General features: G+C 37.6%; 1 protein-coding gene across 1 annotated transcript in view; it reads right to left on the bottom strand.

Moving 5' to 3' along the window:
• The window catches only part of CHRM3 (cholinergic receptor muscarinic 3), a gene marked incomplete at its 5' end in the record, with an annotated part of 314079 nt that overhangs the window by 243465 nt on the left and 43944 nt on the right, over nucleotides 1–26670 (bottom strand). The window contains 1 exon segment of the mRNA NM_174270.2: nucleotides 16598–16700.

The raw sequence follows: 26670 nt of genomic DNA, 5'->3' as shown, positions 1-26670 counted from the left end.
CGTCCCAGTGCACCAGCCCCAAGCATCCAGTATCGCGCATCGAACCTGGACTGGCAACTCGTTTCTTACATGATATTCTACATGTTTCAAATCATCTTGAACTAGAGTTTAAATCCCAGAGTGTTGCTTCTTGAAACCTTAATTCTCTTAAACACCACAGATTTACTGCACCCCCTCCCAATTGCTTGGCCCATGCATATGCAAAATTCTCTGCAGGATGAATGGCACCATCATCACAGAGCCAATTTCCTCAAAAGAAAGATGCATCATTTTTTTCCCCTGCTCGACAAATTCCAGTCTCTAAATATTCATCTAAGAGATATTAAATGTTTTGCTCAAGATGCCTAAAAGTTTGGTCATCTTTCAGATTCAAGAGAAAGAACCTGGAACAGCTTCCAGGGAACTAGCCTAGAGGAAACTGACATAAGATACTGGTGACATTTGAAACTCCTAATACATTTTGAGATAGTTGCATCCCCTGGGGTCTCTTGCCTCAGGATCCTTGTCAAAACACTGGAATAAGTACTCTTTGATTTCATTACTTCACAATTGATCTTTCCAGACACTTGGTCTTGAGGGAAAAATCTTCAAATGGTGTGCCTGAGCGGGCTGTAAGCCCTGAGTCTAAAAGGGGACCTTTCATTTCTCATCAAAATATGGAGAGAGCCAATTCTTCCACTGCTTATATGCACCTCCAAATTAGGAGACATCATCATGACTGAATATAAAACATTTAGAGTTCATTTAAAATTATGACTATTTTCTTCAGAGAAGCAATATATAAAACTTAAAATGTATAAATTACTATATGATGAGATCCCCAGGTAGACAGAAGGAACGTGGCTTAATGTCACTCTAATCTATCTTCAGATAATTGCTTAGTAGTTACATCCTCAAGCGGATATTTTATTTAAATTAAACTGAATACATGGACCATATTATCTATGTCTCTTGGCTAAATGATGAAAAGCTTGTAGCCTCTGACCTTTAAAATATTTTCTTTTTTGGTGGGGTAAGACTCAGGAAATGTTCAAACAGTTGTTGAATAACAAAAAAATTCTCTGAGCAAACACAAATCATATTCATAATATTTTTAAAAATTACTCTTATAATTAAAACCTTTCAATGTCCTTAATCGCACTTACCAATGCCTTTCTTTACTAGGATATGGGCTCCTACAAGGACTTCCTGGGTGGCTTAGTGGTAAAGAATCTGCATGTGATGCAGGAGATGCTGGTTCAATCCCTGGGGTCTGAAAGATCCCCTGGGGAGGGCATGGCAACCCCTCCAGTATTCTTGCCTGGAGAATCCCATGGACAGAGGAGACTGGGAGGCTACAGTACATAGGGTCACAAAGAGTAAGACATGACTGAAGCGACTTAGCATGCATGCATGCGTACATGGGCTCCTACACATTTACAATGAAATCCAACTGCTTCCTGGAGATCTTGAAGTAGCCCTTCAAGCCCCTCTGCCCAGCTCCATGACCTTGGATGATTCCTCACCTGAATGGGATTACTTCCTGGCTTTTCCTAACCTAGAGTGGCTTCCTGTAGCCCTTGACAACTCCCAACTGAGTCTGATATATTTTCCTGAGTGATGCTGGTTCCTTAATTCTTTAAGTCCCCTGGAGGAGGAAATGGCAATCCACTCCAGGATACTTGCCTGGAAAATTCTGTGGACAGAGAACCCTGGCAGGCTACAGTCCACGGGCTTGCAAAGAGCTGGACACAACTGAGCACAGCACAGGGACCAAGAAATCACTTGCTAACGGAGGGTGTCTGCTTTTATGGCTGTTCTCAGCTGAGATCTGAGCATCTTAATGACTTCAACCTCAGATCCTCTGCAGTTTTCCATCAACTCTCTGGATTCCTTTCACTTGTATTTATATATATTTCAGTATTTTGTTATGAACAGATAAATTAGTAATAAATACACATTAAAAAGTTTCAGCCACTCACTACGTGTCACACAAACGTTTTGAATTTTTAGGAATACTAGTAAAAACAATAATATGCAACTCTTTTCAATGATGGTACTTTTCCAAAGCAGGAAAAAATTATTTACTGTGAATTTCCATATAAGGGGTAATTTTTGAGAAACACAGTCCTATTTTAAGCACTTTTTTTTAAGATGAGAAAGTAATTTTGCATGAAATCTGCTCAATTTATGTTGAAGTAGCCCCCCCTCTTTTTTGGGTAATCATTTTGCCAAGCTGGGATCAATTTAGGAATTTCGACTATTACATCTCCTAAAACTAGCTTTCATGTTCAGTTGGAGAAACAAACTGGAATGTGAATCCATGAGATGCTGGGTGTTATGGTAAAAGGTAATGTACAGACTTTGAAGAAAAAAAGTTCACCCAGCAACCCCTCTTCTCCCTCTGAGGGGTTGCTGAGTGAACTTCTCTTTTTCTTCAAAGTCACATGACCCTCTGAGCATATTTTAGAACCAAATGAGCTTAGAAGCACCAGCAGAGTTCTTGTCTCTTCTCCCTTTACATGCTCTCATTTCCAGAACTTGAATTGCTTTAAAATAATACGAAATGCCACCAAATCTCCAATCAGACAACTCCTGAAATCCAGACTGCTGGACCTTCTGGAGACCCCTCCCAATCATTTCCCTTGGAGACCATCTAAGAACCTCAGATTCTTCATGTTCAAATCCTACTCATGACTTCCCCTCCACTACAAAGTGGAGGTAGGGGAGGTAACCCCACTACCCCAAGTCCTACTTCCAGGAGCAATACCAAAACTGCTCTTTACATATGTAGATCCATTCTCCCTTTTCCTGGAATAATAAATCCCTCAGATATCTAGCTGGTTGCATGGTTACCTTCCCTTTAGTGAGGTGTGATTATGCAAGAAAGAGAAATGTTCCCTTCTATGCTCATTGTTTCCCACTCTGTTGACAAAATGTAATCCTTTCCCCATCTATTCCTTTTCACAGAAAAGCCAAATTCATCCTTCTAAAAAAATCCTCAGATTAGGTCACTCTGTTGCTCTGATAGGGTTCAGGGCAGGCTGCCCCAGAATGTGCCACTTTGGCACATAGATTATGTTCATTTGAAGACAGTTAAGGCTTAACAGTCTCACGAAGAGTTTTTTACCTCCCACTTAATCATCTAAAAGAATTTAGATGGACGACTCGGTCCAGGAAATGAACCATCCAGGGATAATGATAAGAGTGTGTGCTGGTATAAGAAGCTAGGGGGAGTCTGGGAGGGCTTATTTGTTCAAAATCATTGCCTCCACCTGGCATGGCAAACATTTGTTTACCAAACATTTGCTCTTTCCACCCTCCTGTGAATAATCTTCCTTCCCTTTGAAGCCCCAGACCGCTCCTCTCTTCTACTGAGCTCAGGGTGGCAACACAAGCATCAGCTGCCTGTCTGAGAGTTTCTCACATCTACATGAGATTTCTATACATATAAAGTTAAATTTGTTTTTCTCCAGTTAACCCATGTTATGTCAATTTAATTACTAAACTAATCAAAAGAATCTAGAAAGGTAGAAGAAAAATCTTCCTCCCTTCCAGTTCAAAGTCTTAACAATGGCTTCCTAGGTCAATTAGTAAAATATCCAAGGTTCTTACCATGGTCTACTTGGCCTCACTAAGTAGCACTAGGGCCTTTTTGATGCTGGTTCTCCTGGCTGGGCTTCTGATTTCTCTTCCAATAGGATCTTAACAGACCTTACTAAAAAGGACTTTCTTGAACACTCTCTATAGAAGAATACTGCCCTTTGCCATGATTCTGTTTCCTTAATATATTTAATAAGACTGATTTCTCTTGACATTGTATATTTACATATGTTCCTTCTGTCTGCCCCTTAACTAGGATATAACCTTTATGAAGGCACAGACTTTTCTATGTGCTGTCATAACCTCAGCACCTAAAAGAATGTCTGGCACAGAGAATGTAGTCAATAAATATTCCAGTTTTAGGATACCTCAGAAAGAGGAAGCATATTCTTTTTGAAGACATAGTACATGTTTGGTAAAGTGTGAAAGTGAAAGTCACTCAGTCATGTTCGATTCTTTGCAACCCCATGGACTATACAATCCATGGAATTCTCCAGGCCAGAAAACTGGAGTGGGTAGCCTTTCCCTTCTCCAGGGGGATCTTCCCAACCCAGGGATCGAACCCAGGTCTCCAGCATTGCAGGCGGATTCTTTACCAGCTGAGCCACAAGGAAAGTCCAAGAATACTGGAGTAGGTAATCTATCCCTTTACCAGTGGATCTTCCTGACCCAGGAATTGAACCGGGTGTCCTGCATTGCAGGTAGGTTCTTTACTGACTGAGCTATCAGGTAAGCCCTTGGTGAAGTGCAAGAAATTCCAAATACAAAATAATTTCTCTATATTTGTGGAGTGAGTTGAGGTTTTTGGTTTGACTTTTATATCCTTTTTATTTTCTTTCAAATTTTTTTTTCCTCTTTTTGGCAGCACGATCTTCATTCTCTGACCAGGGATCAAACCCAAACCCATTGCACTGGAAGGGCAGAATCTTAACCACTGGACTGCAAGGGAAGTCCCAAGTTTCTGTTTTTTTAATGTAGCATTTTCAAAAGTCTAATTCATGGGTGCTGCTATTTCATAATTTTTTTTCCCCACTAACTAAAACCACTCTAACCAGAGATATTCACATTTTTATTCATGTTCTGATCACTGTTTTATACAAATGTTTACTTAACCTAAACTTGAATGCAAATCTCTCTGTGTACAACAGAAGTGGTCAAAGTCAAGGTAACAATTGGCTCTATAAATATTTTATTACTCATCATTCCTCTTGCAACTAAAATTTATGATACTTCAATACAGAATCCTCCCTGGGTAAGGGGGGATACTGAGAAAATCTCATTTTTTATTTTTCAACAAGGCAAATTAGTGACAAACAAATCACATTTTTATTCTAATTGTTATTAAAAACTCCCATGGAGAGAACTGGTGAAGTCTACATTATTTTGAAACAAATAGAAAAGTATCATCTAAGTATATCTTCAGCCTTTATTCTTTGAGCTAAATTTTTAATTATGACTTAATCAATGGTGAATTTAACATAATAGTGGGACCAGAGTCATAGGGTCTTTAATTAACTGTCAAAAACATGAGAGTAAATAAGATTTCAGGGCAAGATTAACTGTCCTAAGAACACACAATGACTTAAATGACTTTAGAGGTGTCTGTGTTATTGCAACTTATAATGTTCAGTGAGTATCATTCCTTTTTCACCTTGTAACACAAATCCCTCAGAATACCATCAATACTTTGCTACCTGAATTTTAGTTATATACTATGTATAAATCAAAACCAATAAATATCTACAAGTCATGACTTTCTATTAATTTAGTACACATGAGTAGTTTTATATTATTTTAGTGAAAGAATCTTATGAAAAGGGATTAATATTTTTTAAATATTGAGAAAACAAAGATCACTTGTTGATAAAAAAAAAAAACAAAAAAACTAAGAGACGACTTAAAGTAACTGCAGAATTTTAAACCAAATGTAGAAAAGACTACAGTAAGGCAGACCTCTAAGACAAAACACACTGGAAGACATACCTTCTTTCCAAATTGTAGTGGCAAAATAAGAAAAATAACAGCTTTTTAAAATTAAAAACATATAAATTAAAAATTAATTCTCAGCTTTTTGAGTTCATCTATTTACTTATTCAGTAATTAAACAAAGGTGTATTAAGTGTCTACTCGAGGCCCCCTCTTAAGTATTGGCAGCATAAAAACAAATATTATAAGATTCTTGCCCATGGGGTGTGTAAACAACACAGACTCAGCAAAAAGACTATCATGTGCTGCACTAGTGTGGCTCACTCTTCATGCACTCATCTATGACTTTAGTTCTCCACAGGAATTCTTAAAACTCACTTACTCATTGTTTCTGGAATGCTTACTATGTGTCAGAATGTGGAGTATGTAAAGATGAGTCAGGGCTCCTGTTGGCCTGTAGGTGGGGAGCCCTCACTCTGGCATATCAAAGCTGTGTGACCTGGAGTTAGACATTTCACAGTCTCTGGGGACATCGCTTTTTTCATTTTTCCATTTTATGTCCCTTTCTTTGACGTAAATTTGAACCTCACCACTAACCTTGGTGAGGTCTGAATTAAAATTACCATTCTCCAAACTCTTACCATACCCAGGCATTCCTCTTATATCTCATTGAATCCTTTCAAAAGAGTCTGTTCATAAAGTGGGCCTGATGACCCTTATTGGGAGAATGAATGGAAAAGCAGAGGCTAAAATAATTCAAGAGACAGGGAAACACAATTTATAGGTTTTAATCCAGGTCTTGAATCCAGAGCTGCTGAGTGCAAAACTGATGCTTACATCAACTATACTACTTACTACGTGGAAGTACTGCTAAACCATAGATACACCAACACAGAACACTATAGTCTTAAAGGATAATCTTCTAATTCAAAGAGACAGCAAATAAAACATTTAATATTGTCCTGAGAATGGAGTTTCAATAAAATTGAAAAAAAGGTCTTTGGATCTTTGTATGGTAAAATATTTGAGGGAAAGACCCAAGACAATGTGTTTGAGTTAACGGGATATATACATATATACACACTGAGTTATACACTAATTATATAATTATTACTTACCAGTTATACTAGTTCCTTCTGCAAATAGCTCCTTGAAAAAGCATTGCAATATATATTTTTTTTTAAAAAGTAAAAGAAGGCATAAAAACATTTTATTTTTTTTCAGACTGACAACCACTTTAGAAGCAGAGAATTTACGGATTACTGTAAAGCACTAAGTATGGCCTGATGCACTAACAGTAGTATGTGATGGTGGTAAGAATATAAGGTGGCGCTAGTAGTAAAGAACCCGTCTGCCAACGCAGGAGACATGAAGAGACACACGTCTGATCCCAGGGTCGAAAAGACCCGCTGGAGGAGGGCATGGCAACCCACTCCAGTATTCTTCCCTGGAGAATCCCATGGACAGAGGAGCCTGGCGTGCTACGGTCCACAGAGTCACAAAGAGTCAAACACGACTGAAGTGATTTAGCATGCATGTATTTATAATTCTTGAGTGCAACTGATTAAAAGAGGCCACATTTACATTACTAAAGACAGGTTTTTATAACTTTGTGATATGAAGACCACAGATTTGTTTCCTGTTTCGTACTAAACAGTTTGAAACTTAGAATGGATTTAACTACGTAGTGAAATGCTTTTTTCAAGTATATTTATTATAAGTATCAATATGCTCTAATTTACTTATAAAGATGATGTTCTGATATTACCACATGATGTTATTGTTCTGGAATATTCCCTCTAATAAACAATACTGATGAATAACCTCTGAACCCAGCATCAGGGGTACAGAGGTAACATTAGCTTCCATTAAAAAATTATTAACAAATTAAGTCAGAGATCAAATATAAAACATGTAGATACTTTCTTAGTAAAAGCAAACCAATTATTTATTCTAGGGCATTAGAAAACACATCTCACAACTCATTAATTTTCCTCTAAATTACTATAATTATTAAAATGCAGTATTAGTAAAAAAAAAAAAAAAAAAATCCAAAATAATGTTCCAGGTAACCCAGCACATATTAGGCAATCAATATAAATTTATTTAATGAATGGACAATATTTGACCTTAAGTGATAGCTTTTTTTCTTAACACTTTAAAATTTTCCAAGTTCCTATATTAATAAGTAAAGTGGAATGTGAATGAGACTACATCTTTTAAAAGTATTAAAGTTTTTGGAGTCACGTTCTGAAACACTACATTTTCCTCTATTTGGACTTTTTCCCAACTAAAAAAGGGTGAGAGTGTGAAAGCTTAAGTTAATGAAACTCATCCCTAATCTTTTTGGATGCTCCAGAATACTGGGCAAATTAATTTATTGCATCATTTCCCTAGCTGCTAGGGAATGATAAATCAGGAGGGATTCATGGATCACTTAGTATTTATTCAATATACAATAAAGCATTTGTTTAGTGACTCTTTGTACTGCCACTAGGAAATACTATGATGAATATGATGTTGGTGCCAGTACTCAAAGAATTCAGTCTTAGGGGAAAACAATCAAGAAAATCAATAAGTTGCAATACAGAGCTATAAGTGCTGGGCAACCATGAAGCTAGCAGGGGTTGGGGGAAGACCATGGTGAACTTTGCCTGGGGAGAAGATGAGCAGAGCACGGGGTAAGCATCAATGAACCATGGAGATTTCATTCGGATCTTGAAAATGAATACACATTTGGCAGGAAAGGGGGTTCAGTGTACTCCAGGCAGAATGATGAGTAGATGCAAGCAATTTCCTCTATAATTTTCAGGAAACAATCAGTGGAGTGCAGAGTATATACAGGAGTCATGGAAGAGAGTGGTCTATATGACCTTTCATAGAAACTCAGCTGTGAAACCAGTTGAGTTCCCTCCTCTGTTATGAACACCAAACACAGTCTCAGACATTGCCCAATATCCTCCTAGGGAACAAAATCATTCTGATTGAGAAGCACTGGTTAGGAGGAAAAGGATTATGCTTTAAGAAAGAAAAAGTTCTGGTATCACAGTTTACCCTTCTTATTAGTAAGCAGATAGGAATGATTCATGACATTATTTTTCTCTAACACATTTTTCTTTGTTATATGTAAAGAAAGGCTATTACTTATCTCACAGGGCAACTTTGAAGATTAAATAAGATATTCTGAAGAGATGATATGTGTTAGGGGACTCAAAGAGGGACTGGCCCATGACAGTGCCTTGTAAAATGTGAGATGGGTCAGCAGATTAAAGGGGAGACTCAACTGTGTCAATTGCTTTGCAGTGTACAGATAATCAGATTAGTTTGAAACAGTTTTTGTTAGTTGAAAAATGTCCCAGAAAGATAGCTTTCAGCACCAACAGGATCGTGTTTTGTTCACAACTCTGAGACAGGCTCTCAAACTTTTTTAAATCTTTTTTTTTTTTTTCTAAATAGGAACTAAATGTATTACAACCAGAAGTTAATTCAGAATACCCTCAAAGTCATAAGTAACTCATGGAAGTATAACATAAGTTGAGATTTTGGCCACTCATTACTTGGTTCTATTTGCCATCATTTTTTTTTTTTTTTTTTACTGCTGTGTGTAGTTTATAATGCAGTATTTGGAAATAGGCTATATGTTAATATAATTATATAAATCATTTACCAGGAAGATAGAGCTTTATTTTTTAAATGACATTTTAAAATACATCTATATCTGCTGGTTTTTCAAACTGAAAATGTCTTCAATCTTTTAAGGTCAGAATTCATGGTACTAGGCATTCTTAACTCCCTTTATACTATAGAAAGTTGCTTGCAAAATATGACTCCTTTTTCTTTTTATTTTTTTAAATTCAAATTTATTTATTTTTATTAGAGGCTAATTACTTTACAATATTGTATTGGTTCTGCCATACATCAACATGAATCTGCCACGGCTGTACACGTGTTCCCAATCCTGAACTCCCCCTCCCACCTCCCTCCCCATACCATCCCTCTGGGTCATCCCAGTGCACCAGCCCCAAGCTTCCTGTATCCTGCATCGAACCTGGACTGGCGATTCATTTCTTATATGGTATTATACATGTTTCAACGCCATTCTCCCAAATCATGCCCCCCACCCCCACCCCACCACAGAGTCCAAAAGGCTGTTCTATACATCTGTGTCTCTTTTGCTGTCTCGCATACAGGGTTATCATTACCATCTTTCTAAATTCCATATATATGTGTTAGTATACTGTATTGGTGTTTTTCTTTCTGGCTTACTTCACTCTGTATAATAGGCTCCAGTTTCATCCACCTCATTAGAACTGATTCAAATTGTGTGCCATGCTTTTAGAAGATTAATCACAACAATTTTTATATTGCAAAGGATTTGATAGAAGATTTAAAATGGGGTAGATTTCAAGAATAGGATAACGATATAAAGCTTGTGTCATGAATCCACAAAGTTGCTATCTCGGAAAATAAGCAGCACTTAAATGGCAACCCACTCCGGTATTCTTGCCTGAAGTACGCCATGGACAGAGAAGCCTAGTGGGCTACAGTCCATGGGGTCACAAGAGAGTCAGACACGACTGAGTGACTAACACACTTATCCTCTTAGTTCAATGGTCTCAAAGAAAATATAGACTTATTTTTCCCCCAAAGCTCAAAGAGTAAGAAATTAAAGATACACCTATAAAGTAGTAGCTAATATCATAAATAAAAACAGTGTAGGCAAACACATAATTTTACGCCAAAGGAAAAAAACTACCAAAATTTAAATCAATAAAATCTTCTCAACTTTTATGAGACCCTAGTCAACAATTTTGCAACTATAGCTTCTACTTGATTTCATAAAACAGCATTGAAAATTTAGTGTTGATAGTGGTAAAGAACAAAAACCAAAATCAAGATCTCTGAGCACGCTGAGGTTCAAAGGCCAATGGAATTCACCATATAAATTCAGACGTCAATGGTTTTGTTTCAATCGTCCGTGAAGCACAACCATAAATATAAATAAAAAGAGGCTGCTGATAAATACACATAGTTCAGGACAGCTGTATCTCATTCCTGCATCCATGATCCTCAAATATGAGTCCAATGGTCCCATAGTATGATAAGTACTCTTTTCCCTTCCATTCCTGTCAGGTATGTAATTTCTCTTTTTACAGAATGAGTATTTTAATGTTAGGCAAATATATCTTTTTTCAGATAATTGTTCAACAAAATTTGGCTTTAGCCCCTAGTAAACCTAGAGTCAAGTCTGATGATCATCACAGCAACTGTTGGTCTGCCTAATTGTGATTGATATTTTTTTCTCTTGATTCTGTGGTTTTATTTCTATTTGTTGTTTCTTAATTTTCTGTTTCATTGATAATTATTCTGCCTTAATTTTCTATTTCATTCATCTTTTTATAATCTATCTAAAGTATTTTAATGTATAAAAAAGCAGAGTACAGATACATTAATCAGATTAATCACAAACAAGTGAATAGTGGAGAATGAAAATGTTTAAAGGAAAACAACTAATAATATAAAGAAAGACATGTTTGAACATTAAAGTGGCTAACTTAAATATGGGGATGTTTCCAATTTCAGAATACTTATAATCAAAGTTATCATTGATCATATTATTAATATTCAGATAAAGTAAAATAATGTAATATCTCTCCAATATGGGAATATAATTGAAGGATCCTAAATGTATGAAATTACTTATCCTTGAGGCACAGTATGTTGTGATATTAAGAAAACAACATAATTTCAAAGTGAAATTTCATATCCTTCTGAGATAAATAATTTTATGTATGAAGGGCTTATATTACTGTTGGCTAATATGATCATCACATCCATTTGCACTATCTAATCATTTTCTAAAATGCAAAAGTGAAGCAATGTAAAGCATATGGACTTTAACTGGGTTTGAGCTTTGCCAAGAAAAGTCAAAGATTGAATAGATAAGTAGATGGAGGCATAGGAATGATTCAAGCACTTCCTAAAGAGTTTGCTTGGGCAGCATATTGCATGATCAGACAACATTAGACTCTGTTCAGTTATAAGTGCAGCTGTTTCTGTACTAGATTAGTATTTATTGAGATACTGTAGTATTTTACTCTTAATGTCCCACATGCCCCTAGCAAAGTTTTTAAAGATAAGGTACCTGAACCAGGAGTCTTTAGACTAGAACATCCTCTTAACATGGCAGTTAAAAAAGATTTTAAAGATGAAAACTTCAGTGAAGGAGAAAGGGAAGTGAACAGCCATGCCTTAATGAAATCAGGATGAGCTGCTCACCAAAATATTAGATTTGCTGGCCCTTTGACTTTGTCCAAATCCTTTAAAAATGATGGCCATCTCTCTCTGCTTCCACAGAGCATACCAGATATAATATCAGCTCTGGTGAATTACCATTTTTATTTGTCATTATTTTATATATCTAGTTCACTGGCTAAGTTAGTTCCTAGCTTAAGTACAATTTCATCTGCTTGTATCTAAAATTAAAACACATTTGCATTATTCATCGTTCATTTCACAAACATTTACTAAAGTCTAATATGGTTCAAGCATGCAGGATCCTGGAAGAATATATCTTTTGTTCCAAAATGTTCATTCTCAAAAGTCAACACAAAGTGCTAGAGGAATGATAGGAATAAGAAAAAGTCTGATATAATAGTAAATATCTGTGACAAACATGCATATTTTTGAAGCCATTTGATGTATACATATAACATAATAAATGTCTTCACAATCAATTCAGCATCCATATTATTCCTAACTTAAAATAAATAGAGGATACATTTACCTGTTACTTTAGATTTTTAAAAATGAATCCTAATTAGTTTAGGGAACTTCTCTGATTAAAGTGAATTAATGGCAAGTGAAAAATAATGGTAGAAATACAACGTGAGCTATGCTTAACCCAGGGTTCATTTCAGACACTATTAATTTCCTTCTCATTAGCTGTTTCATGTGGTGACAATACGATACATTTTAATCTTCCTCTGTCCATATCCCAGGCACTCAGTGATACAAAGAATTTAGAAAAATGGATTTATCTTATTGGAAAAGCTTTGCATGTCCTAATGTCTAGTCAAGGCTATGGTTTTTCCAGTAGTCATGTATGGATGTGAGAGTTGGGCTGTGAAGAAAGCTGAGCACCGAAGAATTGATGCTTTTGAACTGTGGTGTTGGAGAAGACTCTTGAGAGTCCCTTGGACTGCAAGGAGATCCAACCAGTCCATTCTAAAGGAGATCAGTCCTGGGTGTTCTTTGGAAAGAATGATGCTAAAGCTGAAACTCCAGTACTTTGGCCACCTCATGCGAAGAGTTGACTCATTGGAAAAGACTCTGATGCTGGGAGGGATTGGGGGCAGGAGGAGAAGGGGACGACAGAGGATGGGATGGTTGGATGGCATCACTGACTTGATGGACGTGAGTTTGAGTGAACTCCAGGAGTTGGTGATGGACAGGGAGGCCTACAGTGCTGCGGTTCATGGAGTCGCAAAGAGTTGGACATGACTGAGCGACTGAACTGAACTGAACTGAATGTAAAATCTTAAAACATAATGGTCATCACTGCCTGAATCCTTTCAAATGATTTCTAAAATGGCATGAAAAGAATCTATGGCCTTATTATAAACCTACTCACCACAAAGAAAAATTATACACATGGCCAGTTCATCTTGATTTCCAAAGGAAAAACAAAGGCATCTCATTAACAGACACTACCCTGTATTTGGGGCTTCCCTGATGGCTCACACAGTAAAGAACCTCCCTGCGATGCAGGAGGCCTAGGTTCAGTCCCTGGGTCAGGAAGATCCCCTGGAGAAGGGGATGGTTGCCCACTCCAATTCTGTGGGCAGAGGAATTTAACTCTAGGGATGCTCAGTGAGTATGTGCTTGTGCCTCTCTCTGTATTTTGTTTTCCATTTGTCCTCTAAAATAAACATTTAGGAAAGAAGTAAAAATGTCAATTGTTTCTTTAGATGTAAGACAGCTCTGCCCAGGCATATTATCTGGGTAAGCTAGGACCCTAAGGTAAAGTGGATAACTGTGTCTCAGGCATTAATTCAACTCCTCAGGCTATAACATCTTTATTGGTCTCCATTACCTGAATGTCATAGGCACATTTTTGTCTTAACACAACTCCTTGAACTTTTTATAATGTCAGTAGTGAAGCAGTGATGGTTTTATACTGAAGAAAATAATTGTCACCTGTATGAAATAAAACTTGATTACAGTGAGCACAAGGGGTGCTGACATGGACACATGTTCCACTCAGCTTCAAAGCTGCTGCTGCTGCTGCTAAGCCACTTCAGTTGTGTCCGACTCTGTGTGACCCCATAGACGTCAGCCCACCAGGCTCTCATGCCCCTGGGATTCTCCAGGCAAGAACACTTTGCACTTATTGATTTATTTTTGAACTCTGAGTAAAATAACATCACTATATGTCAGAAGATGTCTTTTATGAAAAGTTTCTGATGCCACCTTATCTTCTTCCCTTGCAATGGGAAGCATGTCATCTCAGTTATGGGGTGGGTGGAGGCTAAAGCAAAGACTCCAGTAACTACCTCTATGGCCCACACCACCACTACACAGTCATTTTGAAAAAGAAAAGTCTCCACTGCAGCTCAAATAAATAACTGGATTTATGTTATTTGTTGGTGACAACGAGGAACTGTGTGTCAGAGCGGCAAGAGAGACGATTCCATGTATAACTTCTAACCCTGACAAATGCACACCCCTAGTTCAGTTAGTCCGCCTAAAAATTTACCAGCATCAACTTACTTTGCTGGGTGGATCATGCAACTAGGAAGAAGTGACATTTAATAAACACTGGTGGCTGTGTGCTAACATTAATCTTATAATAATGTCACTGCCAGGTTATAACCCCCCTTTGCTCCTGACAGCAGTGTGACATCAGGACACTGATTGGGTGGCAATTTGTAGAAGTCAGGGATGCTTTTGGCCCATGGGTCACTGTCTGTAGGAGTAGGCAGGCAGAAGATACTGTCAGATTAGGCAATAGGCCTCATGTAGGCCTCCCCCATTTGCTTCTGATATTTAATGCTCCAGTGACTTCAACAAAGCCTCAACTCAGATTCTTCATTCAACCAAGGTATCAATGATCGTCATCAGCTGTTATCATTATTGTTATTATTATTGAAGAGGTTCAAGCATGCATTAACTAGGTATGTTCAATTCTGAAACAGTGACTCTGGCTGTTGGGTGGGGATGGAACTGAACAAAGACGAGAACAGAAATGAGAAGGGGATTTAGCGATGATGGTACAAAACTGTTAAGACCAGAAAGTGGTGAGTATGACCTGGACTCAGGGTATGGCCCTTGCCATATAGGGAGAGAGGAAGATGTTAGGGCAGTGGTTCTAAACCTTGGTTGCATATAAGAATCATCTGAAGAACTTTCTACAGTTTTGAAGCCCAGCTCTACACTCAGAACTACTGGCTTAATTTTCTGAGTACAGCCTGAGTACCCAGGAAATTGTCTTTTCACAGTGAGGCTGAGAACCACTGGGTGGTCACAGCAAGGCTTTGGAGGACTTGATGAGTTAGATGTGGAGAGGTTAAGATGAGGGAGGTAATTTGTATGACAGCTAGAATTGGGGCACAAGCAACTAATTTAATTCATTTCCAGAGATGGGAAGCCCAGATTTTTATGTGAACTCTTCTGATTTTTTGATTTGACATTTTTTTAAACACATGTATTGATATATTAATTTTGTGTTAAGCAAAAAAAAAAAAAAACAAACAAAAAACCCTATACAATAAACAACCTAAGAAAGCTGGAACATGCAGGTGACTAGTTGCAACTTCTGCCTTAAATCAAGAAGGTTAAACTCTAATTATAGATTTAAGACTTTCAGAGAATGTAGAAGATAAATTCTCTGGAGACTCAGGGAAACACATTGATTAATTACTTGATACCTTATTAAGAATAAAGGTGACCTAGAGTATTTGGTACATGGCAACTGTGAATTTATTTTCTCCCTCCTTACCTTTCTTCCTCCCTCCTTCTCTCTCTCTCCCTCCCTCTTTCTAAGGAAGCAAAACATTTTTTTTCAAGGTCATGGGTTAGGGAGTACAGCATAACATTTTTTCCCCCAAGGTCATAGATTATATCTAATTAAGTCTCAAGGCTATGCTACTTCCCAAATGTGGTTTTCAGCAGACATTTTGGGAAGGAGGATTGAGCAGGGCAGCTTTACTTTTTTGAAAATACAATTTATATAGGCTGGACTCTTTTCTAAATACAAACCAAAATTTCAAAAAGTCTACAATAGTCCCCAAAATATTTTGAAAATTGAATACAACAAAGCAATGAATCTTATAATCAAGTATCTCTTAGAGCTAACATACCACTCCCCGCCCCACCGCCCCCCTCAAACACACACACAGAGCACTCATCAAAGTAGTCTGAACTGAATTAAATCAGGAGCTACACAGCTTATATCTCATGAGAATCTAATTTCAGAATATCCCCTTCAAGATAACTCATAAAACAATAATACCTTCAAATACTGTATTTTTTTGCCTTTATGTCATATTTATGTCATTTTACACTACGGGAATACTTGTCTCAAAAACGAAGAGGATCAAATAATCATTAATTAATTCCCATGTGCAGTCATTTAGTTTAAAATTTGGTACTTAGGTTTGCCTAAGACTGGACTATTTTGGAAAAAAAAGTTACATCTTTCTGTTAGATGTTAGACTTTTGTATACTATATTTATAAACATACCAGGGGATCTGTCATATTTTGTATACTTGAGTTCCAAAGATTTATATATTAAATTCCATTATTTTCAGAGCCATATGAGCATGGAATTTCCATTCTCTACTGGCATGAATGTATTCTTAATTTGTATTAATCACACAACAAAGGAAATGAAGGGTGTTGAGGAGTCTTGTATGTCATATTATAAACACATGCTCTAAGCAGAAAAGACAAAGATCATCTCTAACACATGAAGTTTATTCTTCAGAACAAATTCCACTCTTAATCAACAACAAGAAAAGCAGAAATGGATATAACATCCATGGCTATTCAAAGGATGAGAAAGCAAACACTGAAAGTCTTACATACCTATTCCAGGTAGGATCCTCAAACCAGTCCAATGTATCAAAGACTGTGCTGTGTGCTGAACCTTCCTTGTAGAAAGAAACCAGATGCCATGTCACCATGAAAGCTGAAAACCAGAGAAAGGAGGAGTAATCAGATCTAAAACAAGATAAAAGCAGCAGGAAACTTGGGATCACTGAATTGTGAGATGGCATTTTAACAAAATCACAGGTTTCATAAATGGAGATTTATTCCAGTGTTTCCCCAAATGAATTTCAGCAAGAAACCTTTTCATCCCACAATACCTGTTAGCATCCTGCCACAGGAGGGATCCACAGCAGTTACTGGGGAAACGACTTGTGCAACGTACTTCTCTGCAAGTGACACATCTCGTATACTGTCATGTGGTCACATGTTCTCAGTGTGAAACTTTCAATAATTAGGAGTACTTTATAAGCTTCCCCATTAAAATATGCACATCAGGTGCCTATATTTATATCACATACAGAAAGCTTGAATGTTGTTTCTTTCACAAGTTTCATAGCAAATTAGTGAAGAATCATGAACCTGACTAGTACAATTTCTTTCATGGCGGTGAGTATCTGACATTCACTCATCATTCTGATCAAAATTTACCAAGTAAATAACAAGAACCAGATACTGGGTTGAGAAAATGAATAAGATTTGGTCCTGCCCTCAAAAACCCAAGTCCACTCATGTAGGAAAGGCCACACTTGGACCCACAGCAACCCTGAGGATGAAGTCATCGTGTTCACGGTGCAGACAGGACCCACGGGTGTCACACAAAGCAGAGGGTCCGTAAGCTAAGCCTCGAATGGTGAATAGGAGGGGAACAGACAGACAAAGGGAGATGGAGGTGAGGTGGAGGAAGAAGGGGGGTGAGGAGGGTGTGATTCAGGCAGCATGTTCAAACACAGGAAGCTGTGAGGGAGAATGGCATGTTCTGAAAGCTGCCTTATATCGGGTCTACAATAATGTGAGGGAACAGAACGTGCACAAAGGAAGTGGCAGAACACCCTTTTACAGATTTAAATAACCATAAATCAGCCCAACAGTACAAACACAAGCACCCACCCAAATAACTGCATACAATTAGAAACTATCCCCTAACTCCTATACACATGTCATCTCATCCTGGACTCACAAGGTTGAGGGGCCCACCCAAGACCAGAAAGTGATTTGTATAAATAAGTTCACTTTTTTAGATTCTGAATGTAAGTGATATCATATGATATTTGTCTTTCTCAGTCTGACTTACTTTACTTAATATGACAATTTCTGGGTCCACCCATTGCTGCAAATGGCACTATTTCATTATTTTTAATGACTGAGTAATACTGTTGGTGTTTAGATGCTAAGTCGTTTCTGACTCTTTTGCGACCCCATGGACGGTAGCCTACCAGGCTCCTCTGTCCATGAGATTTCCAGGCAAGAATATCTGGGTTGTCATTTCCTTCTCCAGGGGATCTTCCCAACCCAGGGGTCAAACTTGCCTCTCCTGCACTGGCAGGCAGGTTCTTCATCACTGAGCCATCAGGAAAGCCCATGACTGATATACTTTTTACAAAACAGAAATAAGACTCATAGACATAGGCAACAAACTTATGGCTACCAAAAAGGAATAAGGGGGAGGGATAAATTGGGAATTTGCAATTAACAGATATGAACTACTATATAAATTAGATAAACAAGGACCTACTGTGTAGCACAGGGAGCTTTACTCAATACTTTGTAATAACCTATAATGGAAAAGAATCTGAAAAATTTCATATATATATATGTTATATATATATAATGTGTGTATACACACATATATATGTAAATAAAACATAATCACTGCTATACACTGAATCATTGCAAATCAACTATATTCAACACAAAATAATAATAAAAGAAACTAAAAGAAAACTTCATATAATTGGGGAAAAATTGATTCACATAGACAAGTCTAGTCCCCACTCTGTGCAGGGAGAGGGGTGTGTAGCATGTGGTATGACACCTTATTTCATGACATATGTTTCCTGATTGCACTGCAGTTCAGACTCCAGGCACAACCAAAGCGCTGCCGCCATCACCTTTTCTGTTTCAAGTTTTAGGAAAGCAAGCATGGGGTAGAGAGATTATGATTAGTTCATGTGTTTTCACCCCCTGGGTTTTGATATGTTTAAAGAAGACTTCTTGGTGCAGCCATATTGAAGGCAGGACTGGTGACCGGGTACTGGTGACTGTGTACCGTCCAGTAACCATGGAGAATCTGGTGGTTGTCTACATTCGGCTCTGATCCTCAGATGCCCTCTGTGTAACTGTTACATATGAGCCTTGCTCAGGCCTCCTGGTTTTTGCTTCTGACTTCATCAGCACTTTAATAACTTTGCTGATGTAGTGTGTGGATAAAAGGGCTTTGCACTATGGTCAGAGGTTGAATTAGTGTATCTATTCAGAGAGGAAGAGAGGCCAGCACTCATTTGTAACATGTGAAAATGGGGAGAGCCAGCACGGAGATTGGGAAAATGCAGGTTTATTAATATAAAAATGGAGAAACCTTGTCTATGACACATAGCTTATGTAAGAAAAAAAATCTAAAGAGGGCCTGTGATGTTCTCCAAGGGACAAGAAATATAGTTGCTGAGGTTGGAGAGACTGGAGAGGAATTTTTTCCTTCTTCTTCCTCCTCCTCCCACTTTTCCTCTTCTAAACTCCTAAAGTGAAACTGCTTAGAATACATCTTATTCAGTTCAATTTCTCATCATGAGAGTGAGACTGGAAAATCTTGTGGTAGCCCCCAAATCTCCTTGCCCTCATGAAATAGGATATAAGCTTTTATTTTCAATGCTTTTCAATGCTTTTAGTTTCAATGCTTCCAATTGAGACGCTGTATGCCTGTTATAGGCTCCCTGAGACCTTATAACATATTAGGAATTATTTTAGCTTTAAAGAAGCGTGGTTGCTTAAAAAGGCAGATTCTGCTACAGAGGCTTTCAAGATAGAAACCAATTCCAGGCAACAGATGAGCAATAATGCCTAGAAAATGGACAAACATTAGATGTAAGACAGACAAAATCCAAGTGACAGTACCATCCAGATATGCAACTTGCAGCAATGCTCTTGTGTTGCAGTTGCTTGACAAACCACACTTGTTATCACAGAAGTAAGCTTGTTCTTGGGTACTGGCAGCAGAGAGCAGATGAAGCAGAAACACTACCCGAAACCAAAACAAAGAAGCAAATAAACAAATCAAAATATCTCTGAGCAACCTAAAGGAAGAAAACCTGGACAAGTCATATAAAGAGAAACTGAACTATACACAAACTTCTTAAATGAGCAATTTATGGAACAATTTTATTCTGAGTGTATTTCTGACTTGTTTGTATGGACACTTAAGAAATTCAAGGGGTCTGATAGATTTGACCTCCATGATTTGTGGTATAATTCAGCACTTGCTGGCATAGTAGAGACTGGTTCTCTGCAGAAACCTGACAATTAGCTCCTGTGAACTCTGGAATGAGAAATCAGGTTCTATGAAAATTTGTACAAAAAGAACTTGAATGTATAACCCATTGAAGAAGGAGTCAGGAGCAGGAGGGTTGATGGACAAAATGAGGGAGCCACAGACAGAGGGAAGGAGGATTAATAATTTCCTTTGTGGCATGAACACACGAGGCATTGATGAATTCATCTAATCATTTCAATAGCTTTGTAAAGAAAATATCACTGTCAGTAGTTTACAAATAGAGAAATTATAATTTTTTGATAGGCTAACTCACTTAATACACAATAAGAAGTGGCCTTCTATTGCATTAACTAGATTGCATTAACTACAATTATAAATAATACAATGCAGCTGAGATTATTGGGGAAACAATTGATAGACTCACATATTTCAGTTGTATTATACGTATGTAGAGCCACTGAATCACTGCCTCACCTATACCTGTATTTAGAGTCCTTAAATATATTCATATCTTTGGACCTAGTAATCCACTCACAAATTATCCCAAGCAAACAATTCAAAATCAGGAAAATGTCACTGCAGCATTATTCATAATAGTGAGTAATAGAAACTATTTGTGTATCCCACAGCAGGGCATCTAAGAAAATATGGGCATATTAACTCCATAGTATATTAAGTTGCCATTAAAGTAACAATTAAATCACAATACAGAGAAAGTGGTATATCAAATTGTATGTTCTGATTATAAATAGGTACAAAATATACATGTGAATAAATATTAGCCACAGGACCAGAATAAAGAAAATTGTGGTACTAGGGTAGAGTAGTTATGAATGCATTAAAAAATCTTAACACCATTCTCATAATATATTTTAAAGCTTTACTCATTTGAAATACCCACTCAATAGAAATACAGACTCACAAACACGATATATTTAGAACACGCATTTACAAGGTTAAGTGGTTTCCAGCACACACAATATTATTTTGTTACATTGTTAACTATTTGATAGTGGAGAAAAGAGTTTGGAGATCAAGATATACTTAGGATGACGCTGAGATAAAATACATATATATTTTAACAGAAGGTAGAATTCAGTTTCTTATAATGATGGTCCATGGAGAAACTAGGTAAGATTACAAAAACAAGAAGACTTGTTAACATGATCACTAATGTACATGATTTTAAACAGATCTATGATCAACAGTCTTTTCCCATTGTACCATAGCTTTCATCTTCTTACATTCCCTCTGTCCCATTTCCTAATATATATAAAAAAAGAAAAAGCTAAGGAAAATTGGCCAGCTGCAGAAATCTCCCATTTCTTCATTTTCTTCATTAAGACATCACCCATCTCCCCAACAGGATCTCCTCCACCCCTGGGAAGCCATTTAGCCTTACCAGGGCAGGGAAGTGCTTTTGAAGAAGCAACAGCTAATTTTTGCTTGCTGACCTCTATCTAAGAATAAGGGTGAGCCAGCAAGTGTTCATCATTTGTCTCACATGGTATCATATTCATCTCTCTCTAGTCTTGGTCTCACTCCTGGCTTTAGGCAGTACATTTCTAGCATTTGCTGCTCCAAAACATCTCCTACCCTCTAGAAGTAAGATTAAGGGGTAAAAGCTACAGTGCCTATCTCCTGGCTCCTTAACTCTTAGAAAGCAAAAGAACTTCCTACCTTCCTGTATCTGTAAATCTCACAAATCATTAGAAATTCACAAACCACATTCCCTGCCCCTCCCCTGGCAGTTGTTTATACATTTGTATATAAAGAGAAATGCAAAATTCAATGTAATTCCAGTACCGTTCAATCTCTTTTGGATAAGCCAGCCTATTAGCTTTTCTCTCCCACTCTCTTTTAACATGCACGCGCGTACACACACACACACACACACACACACACACACAGAAGTGTGGCTTTAATAAATGGAGAAGAGAAGAACACAGTTTGCATTTCCAAACGTGACTTTGTCTATTTCCTTTGACATGTGGGGTAGATCTCCTTATTTATCTGGGTGCTCCTAACCCTGTTGACATAGTAAAGTTTACCACTGGCATGCATGTCATCTGTTATTTCTTGACCAATTCAAGTTGGGAAGACATTTATGTTTAACTTGACCTCATCTTACCTCCTGCTGACAGTGTACTCGTCTCAGAGGTCTGACCATGATGCACCTTCAGCCTTGGGGTGTTGCAGCCCTTAGATCAGAATCATCTTCTCCTATGGGATGACACCCCAGCCCCAGTGACACATTCTCCAGCTGTTTCAGGGTCCTATCCATGCCACACTAGAACTTTAGTCCAAGGCGTTCCTCCAATTGACCTTGTTACACTGCGAAGTTCACTATGATGCTGGCAAAGGGCTGCGTATGAATTAGCTGCCTGTCTTAGACACACCTCCTTCTCACGAATACAAACCTCATTCTCTGGACTGAAACTCCAAGAGAGAAAGTTGGGAGGCACCTATTAGATTGCGTTACTTTCCTTTCGCAGTCATTCTTATTTTGCAGAATTCCTCGGACTCAGCAAGGGGGCATGTCTTCCTTTTCTTTCTTGGTATCATAATCTCAATATCAGAGAGTGAACCTACATGTAATAAGTTGAAGAGTTTCCCCCTATACAATAGGACTTCAGTTTTTGAGGCTGACCCTTGATAATCTAATCTTTATCAATCTACCCTTGATAAATCTAGAGGATGCTTCCTCAAAAAGTAATTGGGATTTCCTCTCATAACCATGAAGATGGAGTATAACTTACAGCCTAGCACTCTCCTATTTCCCCCCAAACCCTAGAAAACTATAAAAAATAAATGAAGTAACTATTTTGAGGAACTGGAATAGGTAGTACAGGGCTGTGATGACAGAGAAAGGAAACCAATAAGAGAAAAAAACCCTAATCTGGATTCTTTGTTTGGGAGAGGTTTCTGGAAAGTGGGCACACGAAAGGGAAAGTCAAACACATCTTGATTGCCTCACTGAACTGAGGAAGTGGTGATCAATGAGGATTCCAGGAATATGATGCAGAAGATGCTCAACAACATTAGTTACTAGGAAAATATAAATTAAAACCACAATAAGAGGCCACAATACCCCTAAAACAACTGATTACAGAATGTTGGCAAGGATGTGTGGCAACTATAGTGCTCTTACACTGCTGGTGGGAATATAAATGATACAACCACTTTTGAAGACAGTTTCACAGTTATTATGTAGGTAAACATATGTTTAATATGCAGGTGAGCAATTTTACTCCTATTTACCCAAGAGAGATAAACATATATGTCTACACAGAAACTTACACATCAATGTTCATAGCAACTTCATTCATAATTGCCTCAAACTGGAAAAAATGTCCATCAGATGGACTGGAGAAAGCAAAACCTTGATACTGTCAAACAACAGAATTAAAAAATCCAAGAGAAAGGGAAGAATCACTGAAACCATTACAACACCACGTAAAAATATTATGCAGAGCAAAAGGAGCCAGACACAAAAGTGAATATTGAGGAATTTCTTTATTAAAACTCTAGGGAAAAAAAAAATCTAAGGGTCAGAAAGCAGAACAGTATTTGACTGGGTTTGGGGGTAGGGCAAGGGGGTGTCAGCCGACTAGGAAGGGCAATAGGCGAACTTTGTGTGGTGAGGGAAATGTACCAGGACTTGGTTTAGTGGTAATAACATGGCGGATAAATTTGTTTAACCTCATCCAAACATGTAGTTAAAGTGAGTGCTTGTTATTGTATATACATTATATCTCAATATAATATTGAGATTAAAATGAAATTTTAATTGGTGGCTTATTCTTTTATTAATATCAGAACTGATCTCTTAAAGTATTTTGTCATTAAAAATTTTTTTTAAATAGGACATTAGGCACATTAGGGAATGTGAAGATCTTGCATTTGTTTTAAAATAATCCAGTATTGGGACTTCCCCAGTGGTCCAGTGGCTAAGACACTCCCAATGCAGGCAGGGGGCACAGGTTTGATCCCTGGTCAGGGAACAAAGATCCCACATGCAACAAGTGAGAGTTTGCATGTTGCAACTAAGACCTGGCTCAGCCAAATAAATTAATTTAAAAACAAATCCAGTGTCTTTGGGGAAAAGGTATCCTAGAAAGTAATGCGCTGCCCATGTGCTGCTAATTCCTGAAGGCAGGTGGTGAGCACAGGGGGTTGCTTATGCTTTTCTACTTTTGAATATGTCTGTAATTCTTTAATTTAAAATGTTTTCAACATCTAGTGGATTGCATTTCTTTAAGACATTATTAACATATTAGTTAGCATTAGATGTCTACTTTACTTACTTTCCACACCCTTATCCCCTGATTATGTGTAAAGTCTTTCTGTGTCTTTGTTACGCTTTTCATGTTGTCCTTTACTTTTCTCCCTTCATCTCTTAACCAACAACAACTTACACAGAATCAGCCTGCATGGCACATTTAAGCCAAGACCTGAGTAATCTGAGAGAAAATTAGTTAAACTTCTGAGTCTGGTTCTTCACATTCAACAATCACGAATTTCAATAAGCCTGGCCTGCAGAAGAGAGGCCCCTTCAGGAACAAATGAAACAGCCAGGTATGGAGAAATGCCATTTTGTTAAGAAGTCTGCTTAACAGGATGATTGAAACAAACGGAACAAAGAAACCAATTCAACACAGTGAACACAAAGAGACAGTTCGAAACATTTAAAAGGGAAAGGAAACTGGACTTAATTATTTTCATCCTACCTTTTTTCCCTTTTAAGACATTCAGCTTCTTGCTAACTTCAGGGAAAGTTGGCTCCAGGCTCCTAGTCACAGGAGTGGGATTCCGCTCCACAGGTGCTGAGCCTGGTTCTGGCTAACACAGAGTGTGCACAGGCTCCATGCTGACATGATTTTTATGGATTTTATGGATCATTTTATAGATTTTCCAGTGAGAATGAAGCCCAAGATGAAGTCAGTCAAAGTGGAAATTGATTAAGGATGTAGACGGCAGTGTTCAACTATGTAGGCAAGAATGCCCTTTAGAGAAATTAATGTCCCCTTCAGTTTCTTAGTGATGCATTAAACGGAATATAGCGCTTTCCCCCTGTTCCTATTATGTCTAGAACTACCCATTCTTTCTATGAATAAGACCCCAAACTGATTTTCTAATGAGCAAGAGTGGACCAAAAACATGTATTAATTACCAAAAAAGAACATAAGCTCTGCAATCACACTCTGATGGGATAAATTAGAACTTTGTTCTCCAGAACCCAGCCTATTATGGACAAACTGAGAATTGTTCTTAATGTTAAACTGGAACAATAAGGCATCAGGATAAGAGTACATGCTGTACAGGGTCGATACACAATCCTATTATTATAGAACTCTCATTTTCCTTTAGACACATTCCTTTTTCAAATATATCTTCTTGGGGACTTTTCTGATGGTCCAGTGTTCAGGACCCTGTGCTTTCAATGCAAAGGGCACAGGTTCAATCCCAGGTTGGGGAACTAAGACCCCACATGCTGTGTGACTTGATCAAAAAGTAAATATTAAAAAAATAAATAAAGTACATCCTCTTATAAAATGTTTTACCTTAGGAATTAAAGAATAAAAATTTTAAGGAGTCTGACTACAGATAAAGGGACAGAAAAATTCCTAGGATAGAAACACATTACACTCGTTTCTTTACCAAGATGCTTTATATTTAATTATTCCAAAGGAAATGACAGGTAAAGAGCACAATACACAGTATACTAATGCATATATATGGAATTTAGAAAGATGGTAACGATAATCCTGTATGCGAGACAGAAGAAGAGACACAGATGTATAGAACAGTCTTTTGGACTCTGTGGGAGAGGGAGAGGGTGGGATGGTTTGGGAGAATGGCATTGAACCATGTATAATATCATATATGAAACGAATCACCAGTCCAGGTTTGATGCATGATATAGGATGCTTGGGGCTGGTCTACTCGGATGACCCAGAGGGATGGTATGGGGAGGGAGGTGGGGGGGGGTTCAGGATGGGGAACATGTGTACACCCGTGGCGGACTCATGTTGATGTATGGCAAAACCAATATAATATTGTAAAGTAATTAGCCTCCAATTAAAATAAATTTATATTAAAAAATAAATAAAAAAGAAAAAAGAGCACAATACATACACTAGTGTGTTTCTGGGATGTGGAGAAATGTAATTATATTCTTTGCTTTTGGGAAGTTTATGTTATCATTTATGCAAAAAGATAATCATGTCATAAATAAAATGATATAAAGTTTTTATGTATGTATGTATATTATATACATAGTGTGAGTCTATCTATCCATCCATCCATCCATCCATTTATCTAATGTGGTGCTCAAGTTCTTGGCAGTGAGGACCACAGTGCTGTGGGAAATGCATAAGTTTATAAAGGATAAATTGAGAAAGAAGGAAATGCTTTGTGAGAGCTAAGCAGATCTCAAAATATGAATACAATTCATAACGTAACAGGAGGTAAATGCTTCTGGGATGGGGGACAATAAAAACAAAGGTTAAAAATCGAGATGATCTACTGTGGGACCAAGGGAGAAAAACACTGGGCTAAGTCAGGGGAAATTAGGTTGGAGCCCGATTTGGGAAAGCCTTGAATGCTGGTCCTCAGGAACTTA

The sequence above is a fragment of the Bos taurus genome, chromosome 28 (assembly GCF_002263795.3).
Source record: "Bos taurus isolate L1 Dominette 01449 registration number 42190680 breed Hereford chromosome 28, ARS-UCD2.0, whole genome shotgun sequence".
In the NCBI taxonomy this organism is placed as follows: Eukaryota; Metazoa; Chordata; class Mammalia; order Artiodactyla; family Bovidae; genus Bos; species Bos taurus.
Note: the sequence above shows the minus strand (reverse complement) of the source record. Positions and strands in the feature narration are given on the sequence as shown.